Source organism: Euleptes europaea, chromosome 2 (assembly GCF_029931775.1).
Source record: "Euleptes europaea isolate rEulEur1 chromosome 2, rEulEur1.hap1, whole genome shotgun sequence".
NCBI lineage: Eukaryota > Metazoa > Chordata > Lepidosauria > Squamata > Sphaerodactylidae > Euleptes > Euleptes europaea.
Genome location: NC_079313.1, coordinates 25,421,680 through 25,448,012, shown reverse-complemented (window position 1 = coordinate 25,448,012; position 26,333 = coordinate 25,421,680). Strand labels below are relative to the sequence as shown.

The 26,333-nt window shown below is 44.6% G+C and overlaps 1 protein-coding gene across 2 annotated transcripts in view; it reads right to left on the bottom strand.

The window, feature by feature from the left end:
- The window catches only part of RC3H1 (ring finger and CCCH-type domains 1), a 79,869-nt gene extending 55,984 nt beyond the window's left edge, over nt 1–23,885 (bottom strand). For both annotated transcript variants that reach the window (XM_056845049.1, XM_056845050.1), the window contains exon 1: nt 23,875–23,885. The gene's annotated coding sequence lies outside the window, so the exon portion shown is untranslated. The remainder of the gene's footprint in view (nt 1–23,874) is intronic.
- Nucleotides 23,886–26,333: the final 2,448 nt, after the last annotated feature.

Genomic DNA, 26,333 nt, shown 5'->3' with positions numbered 1-26,333 from the left:
CCCCTAAAGGTTCAGGACCTCAAGTTAGAACATGGCAAAGGCAATTTTTACTAGCTTCAGATATATTTAGGCAGCATTTCAGAATTTAACTCCTCTACTTGAGAAGTAGCTGAGAATAAATCCTACTCAAAGATCTTAATGAAGGCAATGCCACAAGTAACCCCAGAATTAGACTTTTGAATGCACAATTTTAATTTGTAGAAATATTATTTTATAGCACATTCTAACAAAGCAATGTTCTGTATAATATTTCATGACATTTTCTCATTTCAAACTAGTTACTCATCAAAGTGTACACATTAGGAATTACTGCTGAATCCTTATTCAAAACCTTGCTGGATTAAATTTAAACAATGACATTTCTTGTGTACTATGCCTTTAGCACATTTCCCCAAATGTCCTCTACATCTCAAAAGCCATCATTTCTAGTCTCTTAAACCCAAAGGCTTTAAAGGAAGGACTTGTTTGCAACATAAGGGAACCAAGTTGTTTCTAAATCCTGTATCCTGAACTCACGAGAGTCACTGCCATCTTGCCAGGGTAAGGCAGGGGGTGAAGCAATTTATAAGTGAGGAAACAGGCCTTCGAGCAAATGAGAGTTCTTTCCGCAAACCATTTTAACAGATTTCCCACAAATATCACCATAAGAGAAGTCAGGCTGGCCAGAGTTCACAATTCACACCCAGTACAGAATGATTCCCATGCTGCCTCATGACATAAACACAGGGGAAAGAAGATGCAAGCTGCTCTAATCATCTACCTTCAGTACCAAATACCATCCATGTTATCTGATTTAATGCCATCCACCACAAGACTACATTGACTGGCCTGAAGACAAGGTCTGTTTTGAAAGAAAGCCTGCTTTAAAAAAAAGTATTCAGTTTCCTTCTATACAATGCACTTTGAGTGTACCTCAACTGGTAAAAAAAAACCCTCCCCCCCCAGTTGTTTTCATAGCATTTTAGAAAGCTAAAGAGAACAACTTGTAGCAGCCGTTGTTTACCAGCTACAAACTAGAGCATCCCCATCCACATCTGAGGTATAGGCCAGAGTGATATTTACACATGAGATTAGTTATATAGAGGGAGAGATGGGAAGGGATGGCCAAGAATCCATAGCAAAGTCAAGAAACAAACTGGTAAAGTGACTTGCTGTCTTTTAAAAAACATGACGGAACAAGGAAAGGAATTGCACAGTTTCTGTAAGCAGTTTGCTCCACTTGCTTTATTTTTAATCCTGTTTTCAGATCCAAAAATTCTACAACACACCTCGTAAAATCATAAAAGCGATTGTAACAACAGCCATTAACAGCTTAAAACCTAAAACCATTTAGGTTTTAAACCTGCAAATTTACATTTGTAGGCAAGGCGATTGCAAGAGTGGTAGATGGACAACTCTAGGAAATCCTGAATTAAACTGATTATGTCAATCAGGGGCTTCCAATAGTTTATGAGCTACTGGTAGCTCACTGAAAAGTAGCTTGTGCATCACTTTATAAGTGATTCTCAACCAGCGGGATGCAGAAATAGTCTAGGTGGGACACAGGGTTTTCGGAACTATAAAAATTAGCTCTTCCTCAATCTCCATCTCCACCTGCAAGTGTGACATGCTGTCTCCGGCTAAGGATTATCCATCTATGACCTTCTGCCATGCTAGCAGTAACCTTGGACATTCTTGTTTCCCCTAATCCCCCATTCCCCCTGCCCACAAGCAAGCGTCTCTGATGTCCTGTTTCCTGTTCACTCTACTTGTCAGGGATTATCCACTCAGCTTCTACAATTTTAATGTTCTTAAAACGTATTGAAAACGACACATATAATAACAGAATGCCTGGAAACATATAGGTGTCCTTCTAGGAAAAAGAAGTCTTTTTGTTTCTACCACGGTTAGGGCTCAGCTTCTTCCACAAAGTGATTGGAGGAATGTAAGATACAAAAGGTTCAGAACCACTGTCTTAGACTGAGGACCAAGGAAAAGACTGTGAAAAGATCTGCTCCAAGACTTGTAGTCTTCCTTGCAATGATTAGTCTGGACGCATATCAGTCCAAATGTTCCGAGGAGGTGCAATTAAACCTAAGAAAACTAGGGTTTTCACCCCAGGATCTATTGACACTGAGCGGAGATCAGTTTTAGGCATAGAGTGGAAGACACTGAGAGACAGCATGACCTCGCAAGGTCCCCTGGTTTCATAGCCTCACAGAAGTTCAGACACCTGATGACGGCAGCCCCATATCTGATGACACAGGAGGTGAACAAATTTAGAAGGGTTTTCACATTAGCCAGATGTGGAGCTTTGCCATCGGCCATCCTAGAAGGCAGATATAAAAAAAATCCTCTTTCCAAGAGAGTCTGCCCGTGCAATGGTGAAGAAATTGAGACCTGTGAACACGTCTTCTTATACTGCCCTCTCCATCATGAGTTTAGAGTTCTCTATTCAAGAAACTCTAAGAAATAATACAGGGCTACCTGATAAAATCTGTATCCAATGACTACTGGAAGATAGTAACACACAAACTTCGAGATGTGTGGCCGAATTCTGTGCTATCTATAAGGCCTAAAAGGATGTAATGTACAAATAGGTACAATTTGATAGATAAACGTTTTAGAAGTTAGTTTGCTTACCTTTTTAGACATAGGATTTTATTGATATATTTTATTCTGTGGACTTTGATTGTCTGATATTGTTTTATTACAAATTTATGTTGCTGTTGATTAGATGTTCTACTGTTGGTCAAATGACCGTCAAAAAAAAAGATTGATTGGTTTTCCTAGCATATGTTCTGTTTCTAGGGCAGAGAAAATCTGGTAACATTTTGGGAGGGGAAGAAACTCTGGATATTTTTCATTACTCAGCAACAGCTCTCATTAGAGAGAAAAAACAGCGGCCCCTGATCTAGAACCACTCCGGTCAGGCTTGTAGCCAAGTTTTGGGATAAAGCCAGCTTTGATCTTACGGGTAGATTACTTACATCAGCGGGAAAACACGAGAGTGTAACCTGGATTCTGGTTTTTGGCAATATTTGATACCAGTGACCGTGGTATCTGTTCTGCACAGTAGGGGGCACTATGTTATAATACCTCTATGGAAAGATTCTAGAAGGCGGTTTGGGTAGATTTGTTTTTCCTCAAGAGGTAATGTCTTCTAGGAATTCTTCAAGGATCAATTTTAATTCATCTAGATGTACAGAGTACCATGTCACTAAGGTGAGTATTGTCCATGCCCTGACTTAATTACATAATTGATCTGATTTTATTCCTCTTATAGTTTTTTCCCCATATTTCTGGCCTTACTATTGCATGATTTAGTAATGTATTTTGTGGTTTTAAAATTCACATACTTATTGCCATTCTATATTTTATTGCTGCTTTTACTGGGTTCTTTTTATGCCACTAGTCTCACTATTATTAATTTGCTTATTCCAAAGAGGAAGCTGTTCCAGTCTTAGGACACCACTTCACTTGGAAAAGTTGGAAAGTATAGTATATTACCATTTGTATCAGGGTGCATAAAAATTAATGATTTTTTTTAAAACAAGATTTTTAAAATTTAAATTAGATTTTTTTTATTTAAATTGGATTTAAAAAATAAAATAAAATGCTTTTGGAGGAAATTTTTTCCTAAAGATAGTTTTCTATTTAAGATAAATAGTCCAATATCTATTCATCAGTAAATAAGGATTAGTTTTTAATTATGTAGCATGAGGCTTTATATTTATGCCATGTTTACATTTTTTGGTAAATGAATTCCATTAATCCATTCACAATGTCATGCTCTTCCAGAGGTTTCTGTAAGATTATTTGGGGCAGTTTTTCTAACAAGATTATCACAGAAGCTTGTTTTTGCAGTTCTCAAAAGTGTGAATTTGTGTCTGCAGAGATAACACGCCTTTTCTTCACAGGAAACATGTTATAAAATAAACATAGAGCTGAGGAAAAAACCTTAATCCCTTTGTTCCTTTGCAAATCTATATACGCAGAATCAACCTCTTAAATGCTAAGTTCCAAGAGGTTCAATGAATAGATTGTTTGGAGTGGAATAGATCTGCACAAGTAGCTAAGTGTGAAGCAGTAAAAATGAAAGTGCAACCTTGTGAGCAGAATACTCCACAAGTCTTGGGATCTTTGTGTAATAATTGTGCAAGTCATTTGCATGCCTGTGCAACTCAGACTTGAGGCAAGTGCTGAAGGCACTTCACGGCTGGCAACCTCTTCCCAACCCCACTGAGTTCCATCAACTGCACTAACTCTTAACTGTACAGAATAGGCACTTGAATGTAGAAGCAAATCTAAAGGGGTGGTGGTGGTGGAAATAGTAACTGGGATCTGTAAGTCCTTGGCGAGGCCTTGAAGTGCTTGCCAGTCAACTAATAAGAGTTCACTGGTTCCAGGACCTTCTTCCCCAGGACTTGCCTGACATTGTCCAAACAATAAAGTCGCTACCTTGAACTTCATTCCTGCAGCAGGAATCCCTGAAGTTCTCTGCTTCAGTCACTGGTTCCCCCTTTCCAGCTTTCCACCAGCCTGTTTCTCCTCCTCGGCCTGCTCTTTCTGCAAGCCTGCTCCAGCCTAGGCCCACCAACTGTATCTCTCCTCCTCCTTCCTCTCCTGTGGAAAAAAGGCTAGCCTCTCCAAAGCCAGGGCTGCTGGGAGATATAGCCCCTTTGAAATTCCATTACATTTGTGTGTATCGCCTGAGGTTTACCACAATATTCTTTCCCTGGAGGAGAAAACCTATAATGGCAGCAGGCTGTAAAAGAGACCCAGTTGGGGAATATTTTAATGAAGTTCCTCTTCCTATGGGTAAGGCAGGCATGCGTGCAAAATGCAAACTCTGCAACAAAGAAATGCAAGGGGTGGTGGCCTGAATGAAACAACATCATGAGAAGTGCTGTGATGAAGATGACAAAAGGAACAGATTTGAACAGGCAGGACCTTCAGGTTGGTAAACATGTTAATTTCATCATATTTCTTAAACACTGCCTTCATAGGGTTGCCAGGTCCCTCTTCGGCACCAACGGGAAGTTTTTGGGGAGGAGCCTGAGGAGGGCGGCCATTTTCTCCAGGTGAATTGATCTCTTATCAGCTGGAAATCAACTGTAATAGCAGGAGATCTCCAGCTAGTACCTGGAGGTTGACAACCCTATGCCTTGAAGAATTGTCATGTTTGAGCAAAAATATATTTGTTATTATTACTGCATGTTACCATCATTTTTATACAGTTGTAATAAAGGAATAAAAAGCTGAAACAAGCAAATATTCCTTTTTTGGGCAGTCCTGAGTGGCAGTGCATACAATGAGTAATATTAAATAAGCAGAAATGCTATAAAAAAATAAAATAACAGCATTGACTTTTTAGTTTAGGGGAATCCCTAAAGGATTCTGGAAACTATCCACCTTCGAGATCACCATCCACCTGTTCTATAGTTTCAGAGTTATCTGACCATGATAGTGTTTCAGTCACATCATATACATCACTTATCCACAATATATCACCTAAAAGAAAGAATATCCAGCCATCCAGGAACCACCATAGATAAGTTTGTGATAAAAACCAGATTAGAGAAAGAGTTAACTGATTTAAAAAAATGCCCATTTTGTTTATGCAACAAACTCAAATACAGAAGAATAGCTGTTTTATTGCTGGTGCTGTTGAAATCTGGAAGGAACTGAGCACTTCAAAACAGAACCGAACGACAGAATTAAATTACCGTATTTTTCGCTCCATAGGACGCATCTGACCATAAGACGCACCTAGTTTTTAGAGGAGGAAAACAAGAAAAAAATCTTGTTTTCCTTCTCTAAAAACTTGTCTTATGGAGTGAATGCCGGCTGGGCGCGTGTGCGTCGGGACGGCGCGAGCCGGTGTTCCCCACCCCGACGGCCAGCTGGGAGGCGGGCGGGGCCACACAGAGCCGCGTGTCGGGACAGCGCAAGCCGGTGTTCCCCACCCCGACGGCCAGCTGGGAGGTGGGCGGGGCCGCACAGAGCCGCGTGTGTGCGTCGGGACGGCGCAAGCCGGCGTTCCCCGCCCGGATGGGAGGTGGACGGGGCCTCACAGAGCTAGCTGGGCGCGTGCGTTGGGACGGCGCGAGCCAGCGCACGCGCCCAGCCGGCTCTGTGCGCCCCGCCCGCCTCCCAGCTGGTTGTCGGGGTGGGGAACGCCGGCTCGCGCCGTCCCAACGCGCACGCACGCCTCTGTGCGGCCCCACCAGCCTCCCAGCTGGCCGTCGGGGCAGGGAACGCCAGCTCGCGCCGTCCCAATGCGCGCACGCCCAGCTGGTATTCACTCCATAAGACGCACAGACATTTTCCCTCACTTTTGAGGAAAAAAGTGTGTCTTATGGAGCGAAAAATACGGTACAAGCATTAAAAAAAACGAATGGGACAAGAACTGTCACCAGCTCATTTTCTCGCAAATATTGTCGATATTCGTTACCAGGGTCAAATTTTAAGTGCTGAAGAAGAGGAGTTAGCTATGACATGGGTATCCAGCAATCATCCATCTGTAGTGCCAACTATAATAAACTTCAGAGCTAAGGGGGAACCATTCAAGAAATATATGTTTGCTGATGATGTTTTAAAGAAAGTCACACCAGTGAACTGGTGGAAATAACTTATTAAGCACTTGGATTTCAAGACTGTTGAAGTAATTATTTCACTTTTAACAGCAGTAGCTTCTTCTGCTGGCATAGAAAGAATATTCTCTTCCTTTGGACTCATTCATTCTAAATTGAGAAATCGTTTGGGACCCTATAAAACAGGAAAGCTTGTTTTTCTTTTCCAGATTATGAAAAAGCAAGAAAATGAAGATGAAGAAGACTGAGTGTAAAGGAAATACACCCTGCATTTCCTTTTGCTACAATACTGCACAACATTGGCTCAAACTTTAATTCAGGCTGCGGCCTAGTTACCCCTAGCAAATGCATTTCAAAGCTCCGTTTGTAGTCTGTGAGAGCGGGGGGGGGGAGGAACTCTCTCAAACCCCCTTCCCTTTGAAGCTTGCTCACTGATGGCCCATCTGTCTCCAAGGTGACACATCGTGTCACACCTTAGCCCTCGCTGACTCTTGGAATCTCCTGATAATTTGCATTCGCTGCAGGAATGCAACTTGTCTTCAAAGAGTTGGCTAGTGACATCACAAATATGAAATCGTTTTATTATTTTCCTGAGGAATTCATTGGCTGCCTGATCCCCAGCGGACGAATTCGGAAGGTATAAGAATAAACTTCTTCTGATATAGTTTTATGGAGTCTTTGAGGGACATGCTGGTCATGTCCCGAGGCGTTCATCACCTCTCTGATCCCTTTCAGGAAAATCATGAAGGACTGACGCTCTGCGTGTCAGGAACAAACCTTGCTTTTGGACTCTGGTAACTATAATCAACTGAAGTATTTGTTACTCTCTTGGAAACTTTGCCTATTTTGCCTGAAACTTAAAGAACTACTGTGAAGTTAGAGATTGCTAAGATTTCTTGTTTTTATGCTATCTGCCTCACAAATAATTTCCTTTCTGTAACGAGCACATTTTTTTAAATAAACTTATAGACTTTATATTGAAGTCTGAGAAACCTTTTTTGGGTCTCAGGGCTAAATCCAAGTGCCTGAGTGTGTGTGTGTGTGTGTGTGTGTGTGTGTGTGTGTGTGTGTGTGTGTGAGAAACCACCTACCCTAGTGTTTTGTGGCAATAAGCCTCCCCTGGCAGAAGCTCTACTCTGCAGGGACGGTTTTTGCTTGTTTTGACTTTTGGGAAACTGGCTGTGGAAGAGTAGCTCTCAGCTCATCCCTGGGAAAGCCAGCCTTTTGGAATTGAGAGCTGGTGGCAATATACCTGTACTGCGCTCAAAGGAGGAATCCTGGGGCTCAGTAAGGAATTTGGGTTTTCCTAGGAAAACATTTGTTGACTTTGAACTAACAAAAAAGTTATATGTTGCCTTTATAGATTTAAAAGGAGCTTTTGATTCAATTGATCGGAACCTTCTCTGGAACAAATTAGAGTCCCTGAACATAGACCCCCGCCTTTTATATCTCATTAAACCGGTTTGCTGGAGGGCAGGCCGGACCTCCTTGACACTGAGCTACAGAAGTTTTAAGTTTTTTATGTGTGCTAAAACTCAGTCTAAGTTTATTTTTAAAAATATTTTGTTTAACCACATCAGTTAACAAACATGGATGTCTATAGGAATACATATGCTATAATGTTATTGTTTTAGTTAAATAAATTGCTTAAACTATTAAGGTAATGATTACTCCTTCCAATAAAGTACAGCAGAAAAGTTGTCCAAATATGAAGTTAAATTATTAAACTAGAGCAGGGGTCTCAAAACTGCGGCTCTAGAGCCGCATGCGGCTCTTTGGCCCATTGAGTGCGGCTCTCCGAACTTAGTTCAGAGCCCCTGCTCTTGCGCCTGCTCGCGCCGGCAGCTGGGCTGCGGAGCTGGCGAGCCTGAGAGAGAGCGAGAGCGGGCGCGCTGTCTCCCCCCCCCCCCCCGCCGTGGAGAATGGCCGGGTCCCCCTTTCCCTTGCCCTCAATGGTTGGGAGGCTAAAGCCTCCCCTCTAGCAGCGCGATTGCTGGGTGGGCGGCTCGGAGGTTCCTGCCCCCTCCACCTATCAGCTGTTGGGCAGGGCGGGCTTCCTTTGGTAGACCTGGCCTCTGGCTGAGTCCCATTGGGAGGCCATGTCTACCCACTGGCTTTCTTGGCGGTAGACCTGGACTCCGAGGAGGGGAGAAAAGTCCCCCTTCAGAGGCCAGGTCTACCATTTGGCTTCTATGGGCCTCCGGAGACAAGATCTACTGTCAAGAAAGCCAATGGGTAGACCTGGCCTCCCAATGGGACTCAGCCGGAGGCCGGGTCCACCAATAGGCTTTTATGGTGGTAGATCACGCCTCCAGACGAGGACTCCGGACGGGAAGGGGGAAATGGCAGGGACTTTAATTTTTATCAATAATTTTATCAATAATTTAATTTTTATCAATAAATAAGATCACTATTAATTATGATGCCCTGACCTGGATGGCCCAGGCTAGCCTGATCTCGTCAGATCTCAGAAGCTAAGCAGGGTCAGCCCTGGTTAGTATTTGGATGGGAGACCACCAAGGAATACCAGGGCTGCTGTGCAGAGGAAGGCACTGGCAAACCACCTCTGTTAGTCTGTTGCCATGAAAACCCCAAAAAGGGGTCGCCATAAGTCGGCTGCGACTTGACGGCACTTTACACACACACACACATTAAGTATGATATCAAGTTTTATTAAGTGTACCTATAGTTTAATTAAGACTTAAAACTTTAATTAAAGTTTATTAAGTTAATAAACAGTGTACCTACCTATATAGTTTAAATAATTTGGCTCTCAAAAGAAATCTCAATCGTTGTACTGTTGATATTTGGCTCTTTTGACTAATGAGTTTGCCGACCCCTGAACTAGAGATAGTTCACCTCACAATATTCTCATAATTATCTATGTATTTCTAATAGTATAACCAAATCAGTAATTTGTTATAACTGTAAAAACTACTCTGAAAATTTATTATTCCAAAAATGAAACCTTCATCTGGTTGTAAATATTAAGATTATACCAGCAAGAATGAGTCTTTCAATTTGATTTAAATTCAATCCACCCTGATTTGTATGTTTATTTATTAAAATATCCACCACATGCTCAATAAAATATTTGTGAGATTTCTTCTATTAAAAACAACAAACCCAGGAGTCTTGGGGCACCTTGTGATTCCCTCTCCCAGTATTAATTTTATCTATATTGCTATCATCTGTCACTATATCAAATAACAGCCTGACTGGCTAAAGCTGAATACAGACAAGATGGGACATGATGTTGGTCAGGAAGGCTAATATCCTCAGAGAGACTTTGTTGTCAGTATTCAGGAATGACATGGGGTTTTCTGTATGGTTGCTTAATGTAATTTGTTATTGGCTGTATGCTAATACTAGTGATGTCACAATTACTATAACCATCTGAGCAGCTCATTGTTATGGGTTGTTGAGCTAGGGATTTCTAAGGTTTGTAGGTGTAGACTTTGAGTGCAATCCTGAAGGGTGGGTAGATCCGCGGCTGCCGGGAGCGGTGGAGCTGCGCTGCCTCCTCCGAGGCTTCCTGGTCGCTGTGGAGGCGTAAAAAAACCTTTTAAAAAGAAAAATATAGACAAAGGGGGGAAAGGCTCCATTGAAAAAAGCGATGTTGTGCCACCAAAAAAGGTGGTGCAGTCCCACCGCTACTCAAGGGGGCATTCCCAGGGCAAAAGGGCTGTGGAGCAGCTCCACCCCCGGAACGCCCCCCCACGCTGGCTCCAAAGGAGTTCCCCCTTCAGAAATGGATTGTTTTATATGTATCAAAGTTTTATAGAATACAGACTTGACTCCAAGTTTATTGGTTTGGTTCAGGATTCCCTCCATTTGGAGTAACAATTTCCCCATCAGGTGCTCCTGTGTACATTTACTACTTGTTGTGAGACCTAACACTGTACTCACAACAACTAGTGTTTAGGCTGAAAACCCTTTATGGATTATCAATCAACATGACAATTATGATGGTTAATTTGTAAATTTCAGGTGGCCTTTCTTATACTGGGTCTTTGTTGATCTCTCACTTTGAATTCTGATGTAGTCTGGCACTTTATTTATAAAAAAGTGCAGAACAAAATCTTTGGTTAGTTAACACCAACAACATTCCCCTTTTCTATCAAACCAGTTACTTCATTAAAGGAAGCCATTGGTCTGGTATGAGTTTCACAATATTAGATTCATACTCTAAAATCCCAAAGCAATAAAAGGAACAGTTTAGAAGGAACTCTGAGAAGAGCTGAGAGAAGCTTCCTTGGGCAAGGAGGTGGTGACATTAATACCGGTACTAATTAGTATTAGTACTTGGGACAGTACAGCTCCCAAATTCCAGCAAGAGAATATAGTTGGGGGTGCCTATCCATTGAATTTACTTGCCAGGCACATGAGTTATAATTTTCCTTTGTAAATTTATAATAAAGAAGGAACAAGCCACCCCAGCACAAAAGACACCCAAAAGACACACAATTATCCTGCACAGATCCTGTTTTATTGAACGATATATTGGCCTCCAAGTAACACCTCACATTCCTAGCAGTGCTGGTCAGAATTCTTGACACTCCACAAGTTGACAGTCATTTTCTCACCAACATCAAATAATCCATTTCACTGATTCAGTGGAAGGGCTTACGTGACCATCATCTCCACGATGACATTCCCAATGCCAGACTCAGTCCTTCCTTGAGCTCACTGCTAGTAATGAGGGTGATTTATTAATTAGAGATAGATCACAGGATTGCTTTGAAATCTGAAGGCAACGTTTTTATCAGGCAGGCAAAAGTATTGTATTTTCATCTCAAGCTGGTGATGCTCTCTTCCCCCTTTCCACTTCTCTTTCTCCACTTGATGCTTATTGGGAGAAAGTTAAGAGATGTCTAACGGCACTTGCAGGCGACGGAAGATCCCGCCTTCCTGTCAGCCTTACTTGGCATGAACTTTTTGAGGGCATTTTTTATATCCGCAGCAGTAATTGAGGCATGGCTCTTCTTCTTCCTCAAGCGTTCAGCTGCCAAGAACACCTTCTTGTAGAGATCACGCACGCAGAAGTGCAAGAGGTTCTGAGCCTCATTGGTGATTCGAACACTGGTCATTCGAGCACTGTCAAACTCCAGGTTCCGTGCTTTCTTGGAGGACTTTCCAGCAGGGCGCTTCTTTTCATGGCGATGATTTACACGCCTCACAGCTGTCTTCTTCCCACCAAGCTTTCCTCGTCTAGACTGGATATTGTTCCGTCTTTGGACTTGGTTCTTTTTCCCCCGTGTGGCAACAACCATTGTTTGACTTCTATGCTACACAGCCAAATTCTTTGCCTGCCTGACTCAAATTGCTACTGCCTGCCCACAGGTGCATCCTTATATAGGGGTCACTATTCAAATGAGAAACCTCTTGCAAGCTCAGTGATTGGTTGACAAGAACAAAGGGCAACTTAAGTACTTCATAATGACTCAACTATGATCCTGTGCTGAAATGGAGATACTACAAGTCCTGTTTAACTGCTCTGTGGTAGGATACGTTCAATGGACACAGCTTTTATCATTTGAACGAGATCACTGGAATCAAGCATATGTTCTGCATATATATATATACACACACACACACACACATATATATATATATACACATATATATACACACACACATACACACACACACACATATATATATGCTACTATGATGCCTTTTTAGAATAAGCTCTTTATATATTATATACATGAACGATTATAATATGATCTCAGTCGAGTTCTTGCCCCTCCTTTCTAAAACCCAAATTACTTTCTATAAAACTGCAGATGCTTTATTGGCAGTACAGAGCATTTTATAGAAGATAAAAATGGCAGGATACTTAATTGGCTCCAAGTAAGCATGTAGGAAGCCTCTGGTAGTCATGCCATTCCCCTCCTCACAGCAATCTATTGTAACTGTGTCAAGATGATTCCTGGAGTCATGGGACCCACAAGGATAAAAGGCCATGCAGGATTAGTAAGGGCTGTATTGAGGAATGGGAAAAGTGCAAAATTTCCCCCGTCCCTCTTCCACAACTGAAGCCATTAAGGGCAGGAAACCAGTAATGTTTTTACTCTCAATCTGGAACACCAGCAAAACAGATTCTCTTATGATTGAGTTCACACAGGTTTCCCACTGGAATAGTTATTGTACACAGACTATACTTTTAAACAACTTAAAGCCAGAATTACACAGGAAGTGGACCACTATCAAAATCAGACATTAAAGATGAATAGGAACAACCCAGATTAAAAGCCCATGTGATGTAGTGGAAAGAGTGCTGGACTAGAGTTCAAATCCTTATTCGACCATGATGCTTACTGGCAGTACAATCCTAAACAGAGCCACACCCTTCTATGTTCATTTAGGTCAATGTGCTTAGGAGGGTGTAAACTCTGTTCAAGACTGCACTCTGGATAGATTGGAGGAGACATACTATCTTCACCTAACTTACCTCAGAGGTATGTTGTAAAAGGATTAAATATTTCTGTTGCCCTTGGAAGAAGGAAGAGATGCAATGTATTAAACAGCCCAAGAGCTCACTCACAGCTTTATTATAATATTCTTAATGTTTGCCTGTATATGTGCTTAGAACAGCAAAATCAATTTGCAATCAATATTAAAAACTGCTGCATCTTCACAGTATGTGCATATTCACAACCTATGGCCCTATAAAAGAAAAATATGTTTTGCCTGTTGAGAAATCTTGGACTGTGAGCTTGCCATAAACCTGTTATGCAAATACAGATCTAATTCAAAGACACCAGGCAGTTGTCAAAGTAATAGAGCTACACAATATTTTTCAGTATCCATTCGAATATTTGCATTAAAGGGATTCCACCTTTGCAGAGTGTGCATGTGCGTTAAATTGCTTCTGATTATAGCAACCCTATGAATTAATGACCTTCAAAACCTCGTTCTATTGTTAACAGCCTTGCTCAGGTCTTGCAATCTGAGGGCCATGGCTTCCTTTACTGAATCAATCTGTCTCATGTTGGGTCTTCCTCTTTTCCTGTGGCCTTCAACTTTTCCTAGCACTATTGTCTTTTACAGTGAATCCTGTCTTCTCATAATGTGACCAAAGTAATGACACTCATTTTAGTCATTTTAGCTCCTAGGGAGAATTCAGGCTTGATTTGATCTACAACTCACTTATTTGTCTTTTTGGCAGTTCATAGTATCTGTAAAACTCTCCTCCAACATCACATATCAAAGGAATCAGCTTTCTTCATTGACCAACTTTAATTTTAATGAACTTTAATTTTAATGAACTTTAGATTTCTCTGTTTACTGGTTAAGTTCCTCTCTGCCCAGTTCATTAAAATTAAAGTTTTGGCACGTCAATCCTGTAAGATCTTTTCATATTGGCTAATTTTATTTGAGTTTACATTTCATGTAATTCAAGTAAGCCCTGTATTAATCAAACATATGGGTACTTAGTGGTTACCTTCCCACTATACTTACAGCGCATTCCTGACCTTCAAGGATGAAAGCCCTTTGGAGGCCAGGAAGGGGCCGAGCCGGCATTCGGGGGCCCCGCACCAGCGCCTGGGCTACTTACGCCGGTGTTAGTGGCCTTAGCGCCGATATGGAGGCCCGGACGCTGGTCTCCGGACGCCGCAGCAGCAGCGCCACGCCGGCATTCTGGGGGCATTCCCGGGGTGTTCCGGGGGGGGGGGGGGAGAGCTGCCATTAGGCAGCCTCCTGTCCCCTTTCAGCCCCGGACGCTGGCGCCAAGAATGGCGTTGCTGCGCCTGCTTTTTTGCAGGTGCAGCCTCGCTATTCTCTATGTGGCTTTTTGCTTTCGGGGTGCAGGGAATCTCTTAGGAGGTGCCGCGGCAGCGCCTCCTCCCTAGTGTCCCTGCACGCTAAAAGCTCAGGAATGGGCTGTTAGTCATTAACCACATGCCACTCACACATTAAGCTGGTAACAAAGTAGTAAATGTATGTTTAATAGGCATGGCTGATCATGACACACAAACAAACTGGATACATATTTTGAATTCAACATGAGCAGAACTTCCCAGGCTCACTCCAAAAAAGGTTTGGTGAACTGAAACATGGATATACCACTGGCAAATACACCAGAGTTTCTGCCCTTTGTCTCTGTTCTGGAGTCCTGCCACACAGAATCTGCTAGTAATCCACTGTGTTACTAGAATCCACTGTGTTCCAGAAGTTTCACCAGCATTGTAGGTTGCATTATGGCATCACACTGGCACAGGACAACTTTTGTACATTTGCACCATACCCTACTGCGGGTTGGAATCAATCTCTTGTGAATGGAGCAACTTTGCAGAAGTTATATTTATGATCACACTTGCAATATTTATGACCACACTTTTTAGAGTAGTGAGATTATTATCTAGTGTGAAATCTTTCATTGTTACCTTGTTTTCCCCTCTGATTACATTTGATACATTCTTTATTACTACACAGGACACAATATATTTCCATTTGGGAAACATTTTTTGCATGCAGTTTGCGCATTCATTCTGTCCAATTGAAGCTTATCATGCAAGGTCCTCAGCACCCAGGTGGAACCAAATGGAGGAAATTGGAAACAGATGTCCCTGCTAGAGCAGACAGACGTCCAACAGCAAAGACAAAATGCAAGGCAGGGAGTCAGCCAGATGCAACCTCAGATCTGTGGACAGCTCCTAGACAGACAAGCTTGTCCCAACAGCTTCCAAATCAGAACTATATAGAAGCACAAGCTCGAAAGAGCAGCTCAGGTCCTGCCCCATAAGTGAGAAGTATGGATCTCTTCAAGAGAGTGTGCTTGGCCCAGAATCTAGCACTCCTTAAGCATTCTCTCTTCTCTTGTTTGTGTCTCAGGTAAGGAGGAAATAGGTAAAGGCTAACTAAGCCTCAGGCAATAGGCAGGACTGCTCACTAGATGGCCTGCATTCAACTAGCATGGACTGCTGGTACTTCGTTTCTGGTCTGAAAGTAGAGTGTTTCTGCACAGGAATACATTATCTGGTCTCTGTCATGTCTTCCAACACTGCAATCCTAACAGAGCTACATCCTCAGCAGAGTTACCCCCACTGCTGCTATCATACTGCTATCGTGAGACCATACTTGGAATACTGTGTATAGTTCTGGTCACCATACCTAAAAAAGGATATTGCAGACCTTGAGAAGGTGCAGAAAAGAGCAACCAAAATTATCAGGGGGCTAGAACAACTGCTTTATGAGGAATGGTTAAAACGCTTAGGACTGTTTAGCTTAGAAAGAAGGTGGTTAAGGGGAGATATGACAGAGGTCTATAAAATTATTAATTATATGTAGAAAGTGAATAGGGAGAAGCTTTCCTTCCTCTCTCATAATACCAGTACGTGGGGTCATCTGCTGAAGCTGGAGGGTGAGCGATTCAAAACAGATAAAAGTAAGTATTCACACAACACAGTTAAATTGTGGAACTCCCTGACCCAGGATGTGGTGATGGCTGCCAACTTGGAAGGCTTTAAGAGGGGAGTGGACATTTTCATGGAGGGTAGTGCTATCCATGGCTACTAGACAAAATGAATACTAGTCATGATGCATACCTATTCTCTACAGTAACAGAGGAATAGGCCTATTATATTAGGTGCTGTGGAACACAGTCAGGATTGCTGCTGCAGTCTTCTTTGTGGGCCTCCTAGAGGCACCTGGTTGGCTACTGTGTGAACAGACTGATGGACTTTGGTCTGATCCAGCATGGCTTTTCTTATATTCTTATCACTCCCTGGTGCTTTGTCCTTCCCTGTAAGTCCAGAGGCAGCATCTCCTAGTTTAGCTGGAAACTGGGAGATTCGAAGAGTTGGACTAGATGACCATGGTGGCCCCTTCCAACTTTATGATTCTATGATCTCCCATCCATAGCTCCCCGACCCAGCCATAGGACCTCTGTCTTCAATGGGTTCAATTTCCAGCTATTCTGTTTTAACCAATTCACCACAGCCTCCAGACAACTGGCCAGATTTTCTGAGGCGGATTCCAGCTGGCCACCCGCCCATCAACAGATACAGCTGGGTGTCATCAGCTTACTGATGGCACCCAAGCCCAACACTGCAGACCAACTGAATGAGGGGGCGCTGTCCCGCGCCCGGGCCAGCCCCGGCCGCAGGACTGCCCGGCGGCGTCCTGGCCGGGCAGGAGGAACGGGCCGAAGGGGCGGGGCCGACTGCTCCGCGGCCCACGAGGGCCCAGGGGAGAGCGCGGTCCTGGCCGGGAGGGCTGGGGCTGAGTGGCGCGGCGATGCCACCCCGAGGCGGCGGGGACCGCGAAGAGGCGGGGCCAACTGCTCCGCGGCCCGCGAGGGCCCAGGGGAGAGCGCGGTCCTGGCCGGACGGGCTGGGGCTGAGCGGCGCAGCGCTGAGACCCGGGGGCAGCGGGCTCCGCAGGGCGCTGACGCCACGGCCCGCGCAGGAGTCCCTGACTCTGCCACGGCCCCACCCGGCTCGGAGAGCGTCGAGGGGGGAGGAGGCGGGGGACCAGGCAGGCGCGGGCGAGGCGGAGCGGTAGCCGCCAATCAGCTGCGGTGGGATCCCGACCCACCTGAAAGGGAGGACGGGCTGACAGGGCCAGGAGGGGCCGATTGGTGGAGCCACGGCCCGGTAGGGAGGGAGGATGGGGAAGGGGCGGAGAGAAGGGGGGCCTGGCCTATATGACGAGAAGGGTGGTGGAGGCCGGGGAGGAAGAGGCGGCGGTCATCTGTGGAGCAGGTTGCTCGGCGGAGCAGGGACCGACCGTGAGGCTAAAGAGAAGGGCCAGGTTGCCCTCGAGGAGCCTATTCTGAGGCCAAGGAAACCCCCTCTGGGTCAAGTTGGCCAGGCCACGGGGCAAGCAGGCGGGGGTCCAAGGGGCGACTCCTCACAGGCGCATATAGACATTGAAAAGCATTGAGGAGAGGACTGCCCCATGCGGGACACCACTCACCAAAGGATGGCTTGCAGAAAGTCTCTCCCCAATAGCCACGTTCTGTCCCCGGCCCTGGAGAAATGAAGACACCCATAAAAGGGCTGTTCTATGTACTCTGATGCCGGCGAGGTGGTTGGTCAACAACTCATGGTCAACCATGTCAAATGCTGCTGTGAGATCGAGTAACATAAGCAGCGCTGACCTGCCCCGATCCAGTTGTATCCAGAGATCGTCTGTGAGAGAGACCAGCACTGTCTCCGTCCTGTGGACAGGCTGGAAAACAGACTGAAATGCGTCAAGTGCCAATGTTACCTCCAGGAATTCCTGCAGTTGTTCTGCCATCGCTACCCAGGAACGATAAGTTCAATACCTGGCGGTAGATGGATGGATCAAAAGGATCTAATGATGGCTTTTAAAAGAGTCGTTTCACCACTGCTTCTGGCAACGTTCCCGGGGAAGATCCCTGAAGGCAAGGACAGATTTATAATGTCTTCCAGGGAAGCTTATACCCTCTGTGCTGGCCTTGACCAGCCAGGACAGGCAGGGATCAAGAGGACAAAAGGGTGGCTTCGCAGCTGACAGGATCCTGTCCACATTGGACTGAGAGAGGCACCTGACATGGTCTAATACTGAACCCGAAGACAGCCAAGGAGCTTCCAGGTCACTTATTGTATCACAAGTAGGCAGGAGATTGCAGTGGAGGGACAAGACTTTATCCGCGAAAATGCCTCACAGCAAATATCCAATTCACTACCAGTTTAAGAGTCCCCAGATAGGGACGTGAGTGATCGAATTACCCTAAATAATTGTGCCAGGCGAGAGCTTGCGGATGCAATGGAGGCCGCATATAGATCCTTAGCAGCCTTCACTGCCATCTCATAGGATTTCATAAACTTCCTATAAGATGTTCTTGCCACTTTGTTGTGAGTTCACCACCAGCTCTGCTCTAGTTGTCTAAACTCCTTTTTTTCTCCCTTAGCCCCACGGTATACCATGAGGCTAATTTGGAGAGGGGGGGGGGAAGACAACGTTGGGGAGCAATTCTATCGATGGCTTCTGAAAGACTATTATGCGAATCCTTCGTCAGCTCATCTCAAGAACTGCCAGGGGGTACTGGCTCCTGCAGAGCATTCTGGAAACCAACTGGATCCATAAGCCTCAACGGGCAAGCATAAATCCACTCGTCCCAGTGATCCTGCACTCAGGCAGGCCCTGCAGGCCTCTCCCAGGCCGCAAAGAAGGCGCGGGGGGGCGGCGGGGGGGGCGGGGCCTGCCTGCACTCAGGCAGGCCCTGCAGGCCTCTCCCAGGCCGCAAAGAAGGCGTGGGGGGGGGGCGGCGGGGAGGGCAGCAGGGCCTGCCTGCACTCAGGCAGGCCCTGCAGGCCTCTCCCAGGCCGCAGAGAAGGCGTGCGGGATGGCGGCGGCAGCGGAGGTAAGTTCCCCCTCCCCCCTCCCCTCGCCTACCGTATTGACCCGCGTATAAGCCGAGTTGGCTTTATTCAGCCCTTTTTTTGGGCTGAAAAACTCGGCTTATACGCGAGTATATACGGTAAGTGCTAATTTTCAAGAAATTCAATGAATAGAACATTGTTTGGAGTGGAATAGATCTGCACAAGGAGCTAAGTGTGAGGACGGAGGGGCAAGCAGTAAAAATGAATGTGAAACCTTTTGAGCAGAACACTCCACAAGTCTTGGGATCTTTGTGTGTGTAGCCTGAGGTTTATCATATTATTCTCTTCCTGGAGGAGAAAACCTATAATGGCAACAGGCTATAAAAGAGACCCAGTTTGGGGAATATTTTAATGAAGTTCCTCTACCTATGGGTAAGGCAGGCATGCGTGCAAAATGCAAACACTGCAACAATGAAATGCAAGGCCTGGTGGCCCAAATGAAACAACATCATGAGAAGTGCTGTTTATGTAGAAAACCATAATTTAAATCTAGTCTTACTGATGACTAGTGATTTAAATAGTGGTTTAAATCAAATCTAATCTGATTGTATCTGTGGTGGCAAAACCTCACTACACACAACACATACATCTCAGAGGACACCACTGGAAGAGGGAAATGGATAGACTTGCAAGTGTTATGTAAGAGGGGAGTGCCAGAACAACCCAGACAACATTCCCTCCCAGCACTAGCAACATGGGAGCACATTTCAGTTGCCACAGCAACCCAATTGACACTTCTCAGCTTGCTCAAACAGACTCCACCATAACCCCACCCAGCAAGCTAGCACATGGGTGGCATTAGTCTTACTTTGCACTGAACTCTGGAGACACTCAGATGCAACAAGAGCCTCCCTCACTACTTCCAAGTGCCCCCAAAGACTGGCATCAAGGCAAAGACCAACTTAGCTGCTCTCCCAAATCCTTCGAATACACCAGCGGACTTGGGGGAGGGACAAAGTCGGTGGTAATCACAAATACAACTAGGTACCACCGCCTATCAAAGTGTGTGGATCCCCATATCAGATAAAGAATGCCAACAGGCATGAATCAGCACTTTCCCACACTAAAGTGAACATAAAGAATGACCACAATCTTTGAATCCATACCAAGCGAATTAATTACCTCTCAATATGCCTTTAGCAACCTTTTCAAATGTTATAATTAGAGCAATCAGGAGATATTAGAGGTACATTCCCATTTATCCTTTCAATGAAATCTTGGGCATGAACTGTTGTTTCTAATTTATATTATTGACAGTAGACATGCAGAGTCTAGCACCTATTCCAGTATTTCAACCAATCACTAAGCATGCTGATCTGGTATACATCCCTTATTCCTCCCTATCACGGCAGGCCAGCCTCCCCCCGAAAACCATGTTGTTCATTGCACATGTACCAATGTTTTTATTACCATCCACACAATTTAAATATGCGTACCCAGCCTAAGAATAAATTTCTGAAAGGCTGGAAACCCATCCCCTGCTCTAGCCTACCTGCTTCTCATAATTCCTTGCCTGCTACACATCACAATTCAGAGCTCATGGAAAACAACTCAGGATAATCCTCATGCTTATCCTCACACCACAATGGGAAGTGGAGCAAAGGAGGATATTTCCTACTAGTCTGTCTGCTTTAAATGGGCACTATATGGGCACAGTCAACGGCTGGAGGCCGTTGCATGCAACCAACATGATAGTGACCAACTTTCTCTCTCTTTGCCCCAGTTAACAGTATATACAGCTTGCCTTCTCTTTTCTCTCTTGAAACTGCTAACCTTAGTGGTCCATGTCAGTGTGAATGGCAGTTCTTTCCCTTTGGGTAACTGACAAACCAATTCAGTTTTGCAAAATTCAATCAAAGTTGCTTTAATCAAAGCTTGAAGATACTGGCAATGAAAAAGATGTCTGCCACAGACAATATTGTTTAACCCCTCCCCCTTTTAAGATTTAGGTTAGCAACAGCCTTAGGGAGTCAATGAGGTCATACAAAAGGTTGTATTTTTATAGTTGTAATGAGGAATTATCTGTTGATTTAGGACTGTATTAATCACTAGCCATGCCTACAGTTTAATCCAGCTGAAGCCAGTACTTAAGTAGCCACTGAAACTTTTGTTGTGTTTTAAATAACTTTTGGTCTCAATGTGGGGAGGGGGAACAGAAAAGGCAGTTTGTGCCTCTAATCCACAGTATTAATACTTCTTAGAGTATGCTCAACTGTCATGAAGTCCCAAATCTATCGTGTGCCAGGGACCATAAACATAAATTTCACTAACATGTTATGTCATCAAAGATGTAATGCATGTCAAACTTGTAAGTCTCAACAGAATGAATCCATTTGCTTTCATGATACAAAGAAAATGTTCTATGAGTTAACCAGTCTACTTCCAGATTCTTCTTTCCATCATCCTGTTACTTCCATTCAGACAACTTCACCAAGATTTGGGGCAGTAAAAGAAAGCCAGACCATCCCCCCCCTTATCACTCATGTATGACCTCCTGAGCCAAAATAACTTTAATGAGGAATACAGAATAGGGACTATTTCCCATCAACCCTGAAATGCTTCTTTAGTTTGACTAATTTAAATTACATCAATTTCCCCCCTTAAAGTTACATATATATTCTTAAGTGTTATCATAATCCAGATTTTAGATGCTCACAGGTCCAGGCCCTGTACTGTCAACACATTGAGCTTGAGAACAGTTATAGGCCAATATTCTAACTACTACACACTGCTGATTTAGAACTGTGCATATGCAAGCATCCAGTACTGAATAACTAGCAGCCCACCCCTAGGGTTCTAGTGACACACCCAATCCACCATCTGGGAGGATATGAACATACATAAAAAACAGAAAAGCGCATTCAATATATTCCTTGTAACTAATTATCATGGAAGAGATTACACTTAATTAACTTCAGATATTTTCCTGTTTGTTTTCCCAAACAAGCGCAGTTCATAAGCTCTCTCATGTTAAAATAAACAAATCAAATTGCTGTTTGAAAAACCTCATGCATAAGAAAATCTCTCTGATTCTTTAAAAAATAATAGAACACACAACAGTTTCTAAGACAAAATGGGTGAACAAAGTAAAATGTCATTTTGTACAATAAAGTATTCCACGGCTTGCTTGTTGGTGCACGTTTTGCAACTGTCACTTCTCATGATTAACTCCCTCCATGACCACATTTACACACATAGCTTTTGTCTGGTGGGACGCGCTGCAGGGTATCTGAACCACAGATCCTTCAAGCGGATTTTTTTTTTGTCCCATCCTCTGAACCATGAAACTGAACACACACACCCATAATTTTGAAGTGCCGTTTCATTTTTGGCTACATTTTGAATACTTCCACCCCCTCCCAAGGCAACAGAGGAAGCATTACCAGGAAAGATCTTCAATAGGTCATGGGGAGGACAGGGGCAATTCAAGAGGATACAGACCGAACGAGAAAGGGGGTGGGTGGGGGTAGCGACAGAAGCGCACCAAGCCAGAAGCCGTATAATAAGAGCATAAGAACGGCCATGCTGGATCAGACCCAGGCCCATCAAGTCCAGCAGTCCGTTCACACAGTGGCCAACTAGGTGCCTCTAGGAAGCCCCCAAACAAGACAACTGCAGCAGCACCATCCTGCCTGTGTTCCACAGCACCTAATATATTCGGTATGCTCCTCTGATCCTGGAGAGAATATGTATGCATCATGACTAGTACCCATTTTAACTAGTAGCCTTTTGCTGTAGAGGGAAAGGAGAGCAACACGTGTTTTGGGGGGGGGCTTTGCATGTATGACCACTACATGCACCAGACAGATGCGCAAACAGTGCTGAAGGGTGTGAGGGTGCATGCCATGATCCTGGAGAGAATAGGTAGGCATCATGACTAGTACCCATTTTAACTAGTAGCCTTCTGTTGTAGAGGGCAAGGAGAGCAACATGTGTTTTTTTTGGGGGGGGGCCCTTTGCATGTATGACCACTACATGCACCAGACAGATGCGCAAACGGTGCTGAAGGGTGTGAGGGTGCATGCCATGATCCTGGAGAGAAACGGTGCTGAAGGGTGTGAGGGTGCATGCCATGATCCTGGAGAGAATAGGTATGCATCATGACTAGTACCCATTTTAACTAGTAGCCTGCTGTAGAGGGAAAGGAGAGCGACACGTGTTTGGGGGGGGGGCTTTGCATGTATGACCACTACACGCACCAGACAGATGCGCAAACGGCGCTGAAGGGTGTGAGGGTGCATGCCATGGTGCAATGAGCGCCTCAGGAAGCCACCATGACGCACAGTGAAAATCATGCCCCCTAAGTTCAGCGCGCTCGATAAAAAAAAAAAAAAAAAAAAAGGCAATGCCAAAATAAGTCTCGATGTGCTCGCGGAGCCTTATTGCTAGATAAGCGGGCGCGCCCAGGATTGCAGCCTCCACAGCCTCATTGACATCTTCTCGCCAGGCTTTCTTCCTAGTCCCCCCCCCCACCTCCGCCCGCCCCCGTTCCCTAGCCTAGTGTAAGGGAAAAAGGAGAAAGAGCACCCCACAAAACTACCCGATTCCTCCCTTCCTGCCAGTTATCTGGAGCCCGCACACACATATTTTACATCGCCGTCTTGGGGAGTCACCGGCGCGGGGCGCGCTCGAAATCGAGCCCGGCAAAAGCCTGAGGCCTAAAGCGAACGACCCCTGGTCGTTCGCTTTAGGCCTCAGGCTTTTGCCGGGCTCGATTTCGAGCGCCCCCCGCGCCGGTGACTCCCCAAGACGGCGAAGAAGCAGCCGAACGGGAACCGAGAGCTTCTCCCCCCGCCGACCGCCCCTCGCCAAAGACATTGCTTGCCGCCCTCCTCGGCCCCTCACCGGCCTCCCTTCCCCGGGCGAGGCCGGGGCGAGGAGAAGGAGGCCTCGGCCTCCGCCCTATTGTTCCCCCTCCCCCGACCCGTCGAGGGGCTCACCTCACGGCGGCGGAGACGGCGGCTCCTCTCAGCTGCGGGGCGCGGCCGTTGCGCCCACCGCCTTCTTCCCCAGCCAAAGCAGCGGCAGCAAGAGGCGTCCGGCCGCGGCCTCCTCTTCTTCCACCCTCGGGCCCGCTGCTGCTCCCGCGGCCGCCTTTGCAGCAGGGGCCATCTTGGGTGTTCCCCCCCCCCCCTTCTCTGCTTGCCTCAGCAGCGCGGCCCGGCCTCGCCTCAGCGGCCGCTAACGCGTTGCTCGCTTGGCAGCCGGCCGGCCGGCCCGCCCTTCGCGCCTCCCCGTCCTGCCCACTGGCCGGGCGGGGCGACCGCCGTGTCTGCCTCCTGCTTTTTTCTCTTTCCTCTTTTTAATACATTTTTTTAATTATTTTCCCAAAATTATGAATCACATAGTGGAACAATGACATAAACAGTAAAAAGTAAAAAAAAAAAAAAGTAACATTGTTAAAAAAAAATGTATATCACAAAGAACTGTTGACGTCCCCGACACCTCCCTTCCTCTTGTGATAAATTCGTAATCTCCTTTGCACAAAATCCTAATCCTAATGTTAATAGTTGACTTCCCCTACACCTCCCTTCATCTTGTGATAAATTCATAATCTCCTTTGCACAAAATCCTAATCCTAATGTTAATAGTTGACTTCCCCTACACCTCCCTTCATCTTGTGATAAATTCGTAATCTCCTTTGCACAAAATCCTAATCCTAATGTTAATAGTTGACTTCCCCTACACCTCCCTTCATCTTGTGATAAATTCGTAATCTCCTTTGCACAAAATCCTAATCCTAATGTTAATAGTTGACGTCCCCTACACCTCCCTTCATCTTGTGATAAATTTGTAATCTCCTTTGCACAAAATCCTAATCCTAATGTTAATAGTTGACTTCCCCGACACCTCCCTTCCTCTTGTGATAAATTCGTAATCTCCTTTGCACAAAATCCTAATCCTAATGTTAATAGTTGACTTCCCCTACACCTCCCTTCATCTTGTGATAAATTCATAATCTCCTTTGCACAAAATCCTAATCCTAATGTTAATAGTTGACTTCCCCTACACCTCCCTTCATCTTGTGATAAATTCGTAATCTCCTTTGCACAAAATCCTAATCCTAATGTTAATAGTTGACTTCCCCTACACCTCCCTTCATCTTGTGATAAATTCGTAATCTCCTTTGCACAAAATCCTAATCCTAATGTTAATAGTTGACGTCCCCTACACCTCCCTTCATCTTGTGATAAATTTGTAATCTCCTTTGCACAAAATCCTAATCCTAATGTTAATAGTTGACTTCCCCTACACCTCCCTTCATCTTGTGATAAATTCATAATCTCCTTTGCACAAAATCCTAATCCTAATGTTAATAGTTGACGTCCCCTACACCTCCCTTCATCTTGTGATAAATAAGTAATCTCCTTTGCACAGAATCCTAATCCTGATACTATTGTTAATAGTTGACGTCCCCTACACCTCCCTTCATCTTGTGATAAATAAGTAATCTCTTTTGCACAAAATCCTAATCCTAATGTTAATAGTTGATGTCCCCTACACCTCCCTTCATCTTGTGATAAATTTGTAATCTCTTTTGCACAAAATCCTAATCCTAATGTTAATAGTTGACTTCCCCTACACCTCCCTTCATCTTGTGATAAATTCGTAATCTCCTTTGCACAAAATCCTAATCCTGATACTATTGTTAATAGTTGACGTCCCCTACACCTCCCTTCATCTTGTGATAAATTAGTAATCTCCTTTGCACAAAATCCTAATCCTGATACTATTGTTAATAGTTGACTTCCCCTACACCTCCCTTCATCTTGTGATAAATTCGTAATCTCCTTTGCACAAAATCCTGATACTATTGTTAATAGTTGACGTCCCCTACACCTCCCTTCATCTTGTGATAAATTCGTAATCTCCTTTGCACAAAATCCTAATCCTGATACTATTGTTAATAGTTGACTTCCCCTACACCTCCCTTCATCTTGTGATAAATTAGTAATCTCCTTTGCACAAAATCCTAATCCTGATACTATTGTTAATAGTTGACTTCCCCTACACCTCCCTTCATCTTGTGATAAATTCGTAATCTCCTTTGCACAAAATCCTAATCCTAATACTATTGTTAATAGTTGACGTCCCCTACACCTCCCTTCATCTTGTGATAAATTTGGCCAATATCTATGGCTATGCTAATTAGAGTGAAGTAGACACTTAATTTGCATTGGTGCTTTTGTATATCAATCTGCTTGTCAGCAGCCATGGGCCTGCCCCATGTGAATGCATAATGATACTGACTTTCCTTCATTTCTCTGGTGAGTAACTCTGCACATCTTTGGTTCTTGAGGGTTATCCGGGCTGTGTGACCGTGGTCTTGGTATTTTCTTTCCTGATGTTTCGCCAGCAGCTGTGGCAGGCATCTTCAGAGAAGTAACACTGAAGGACA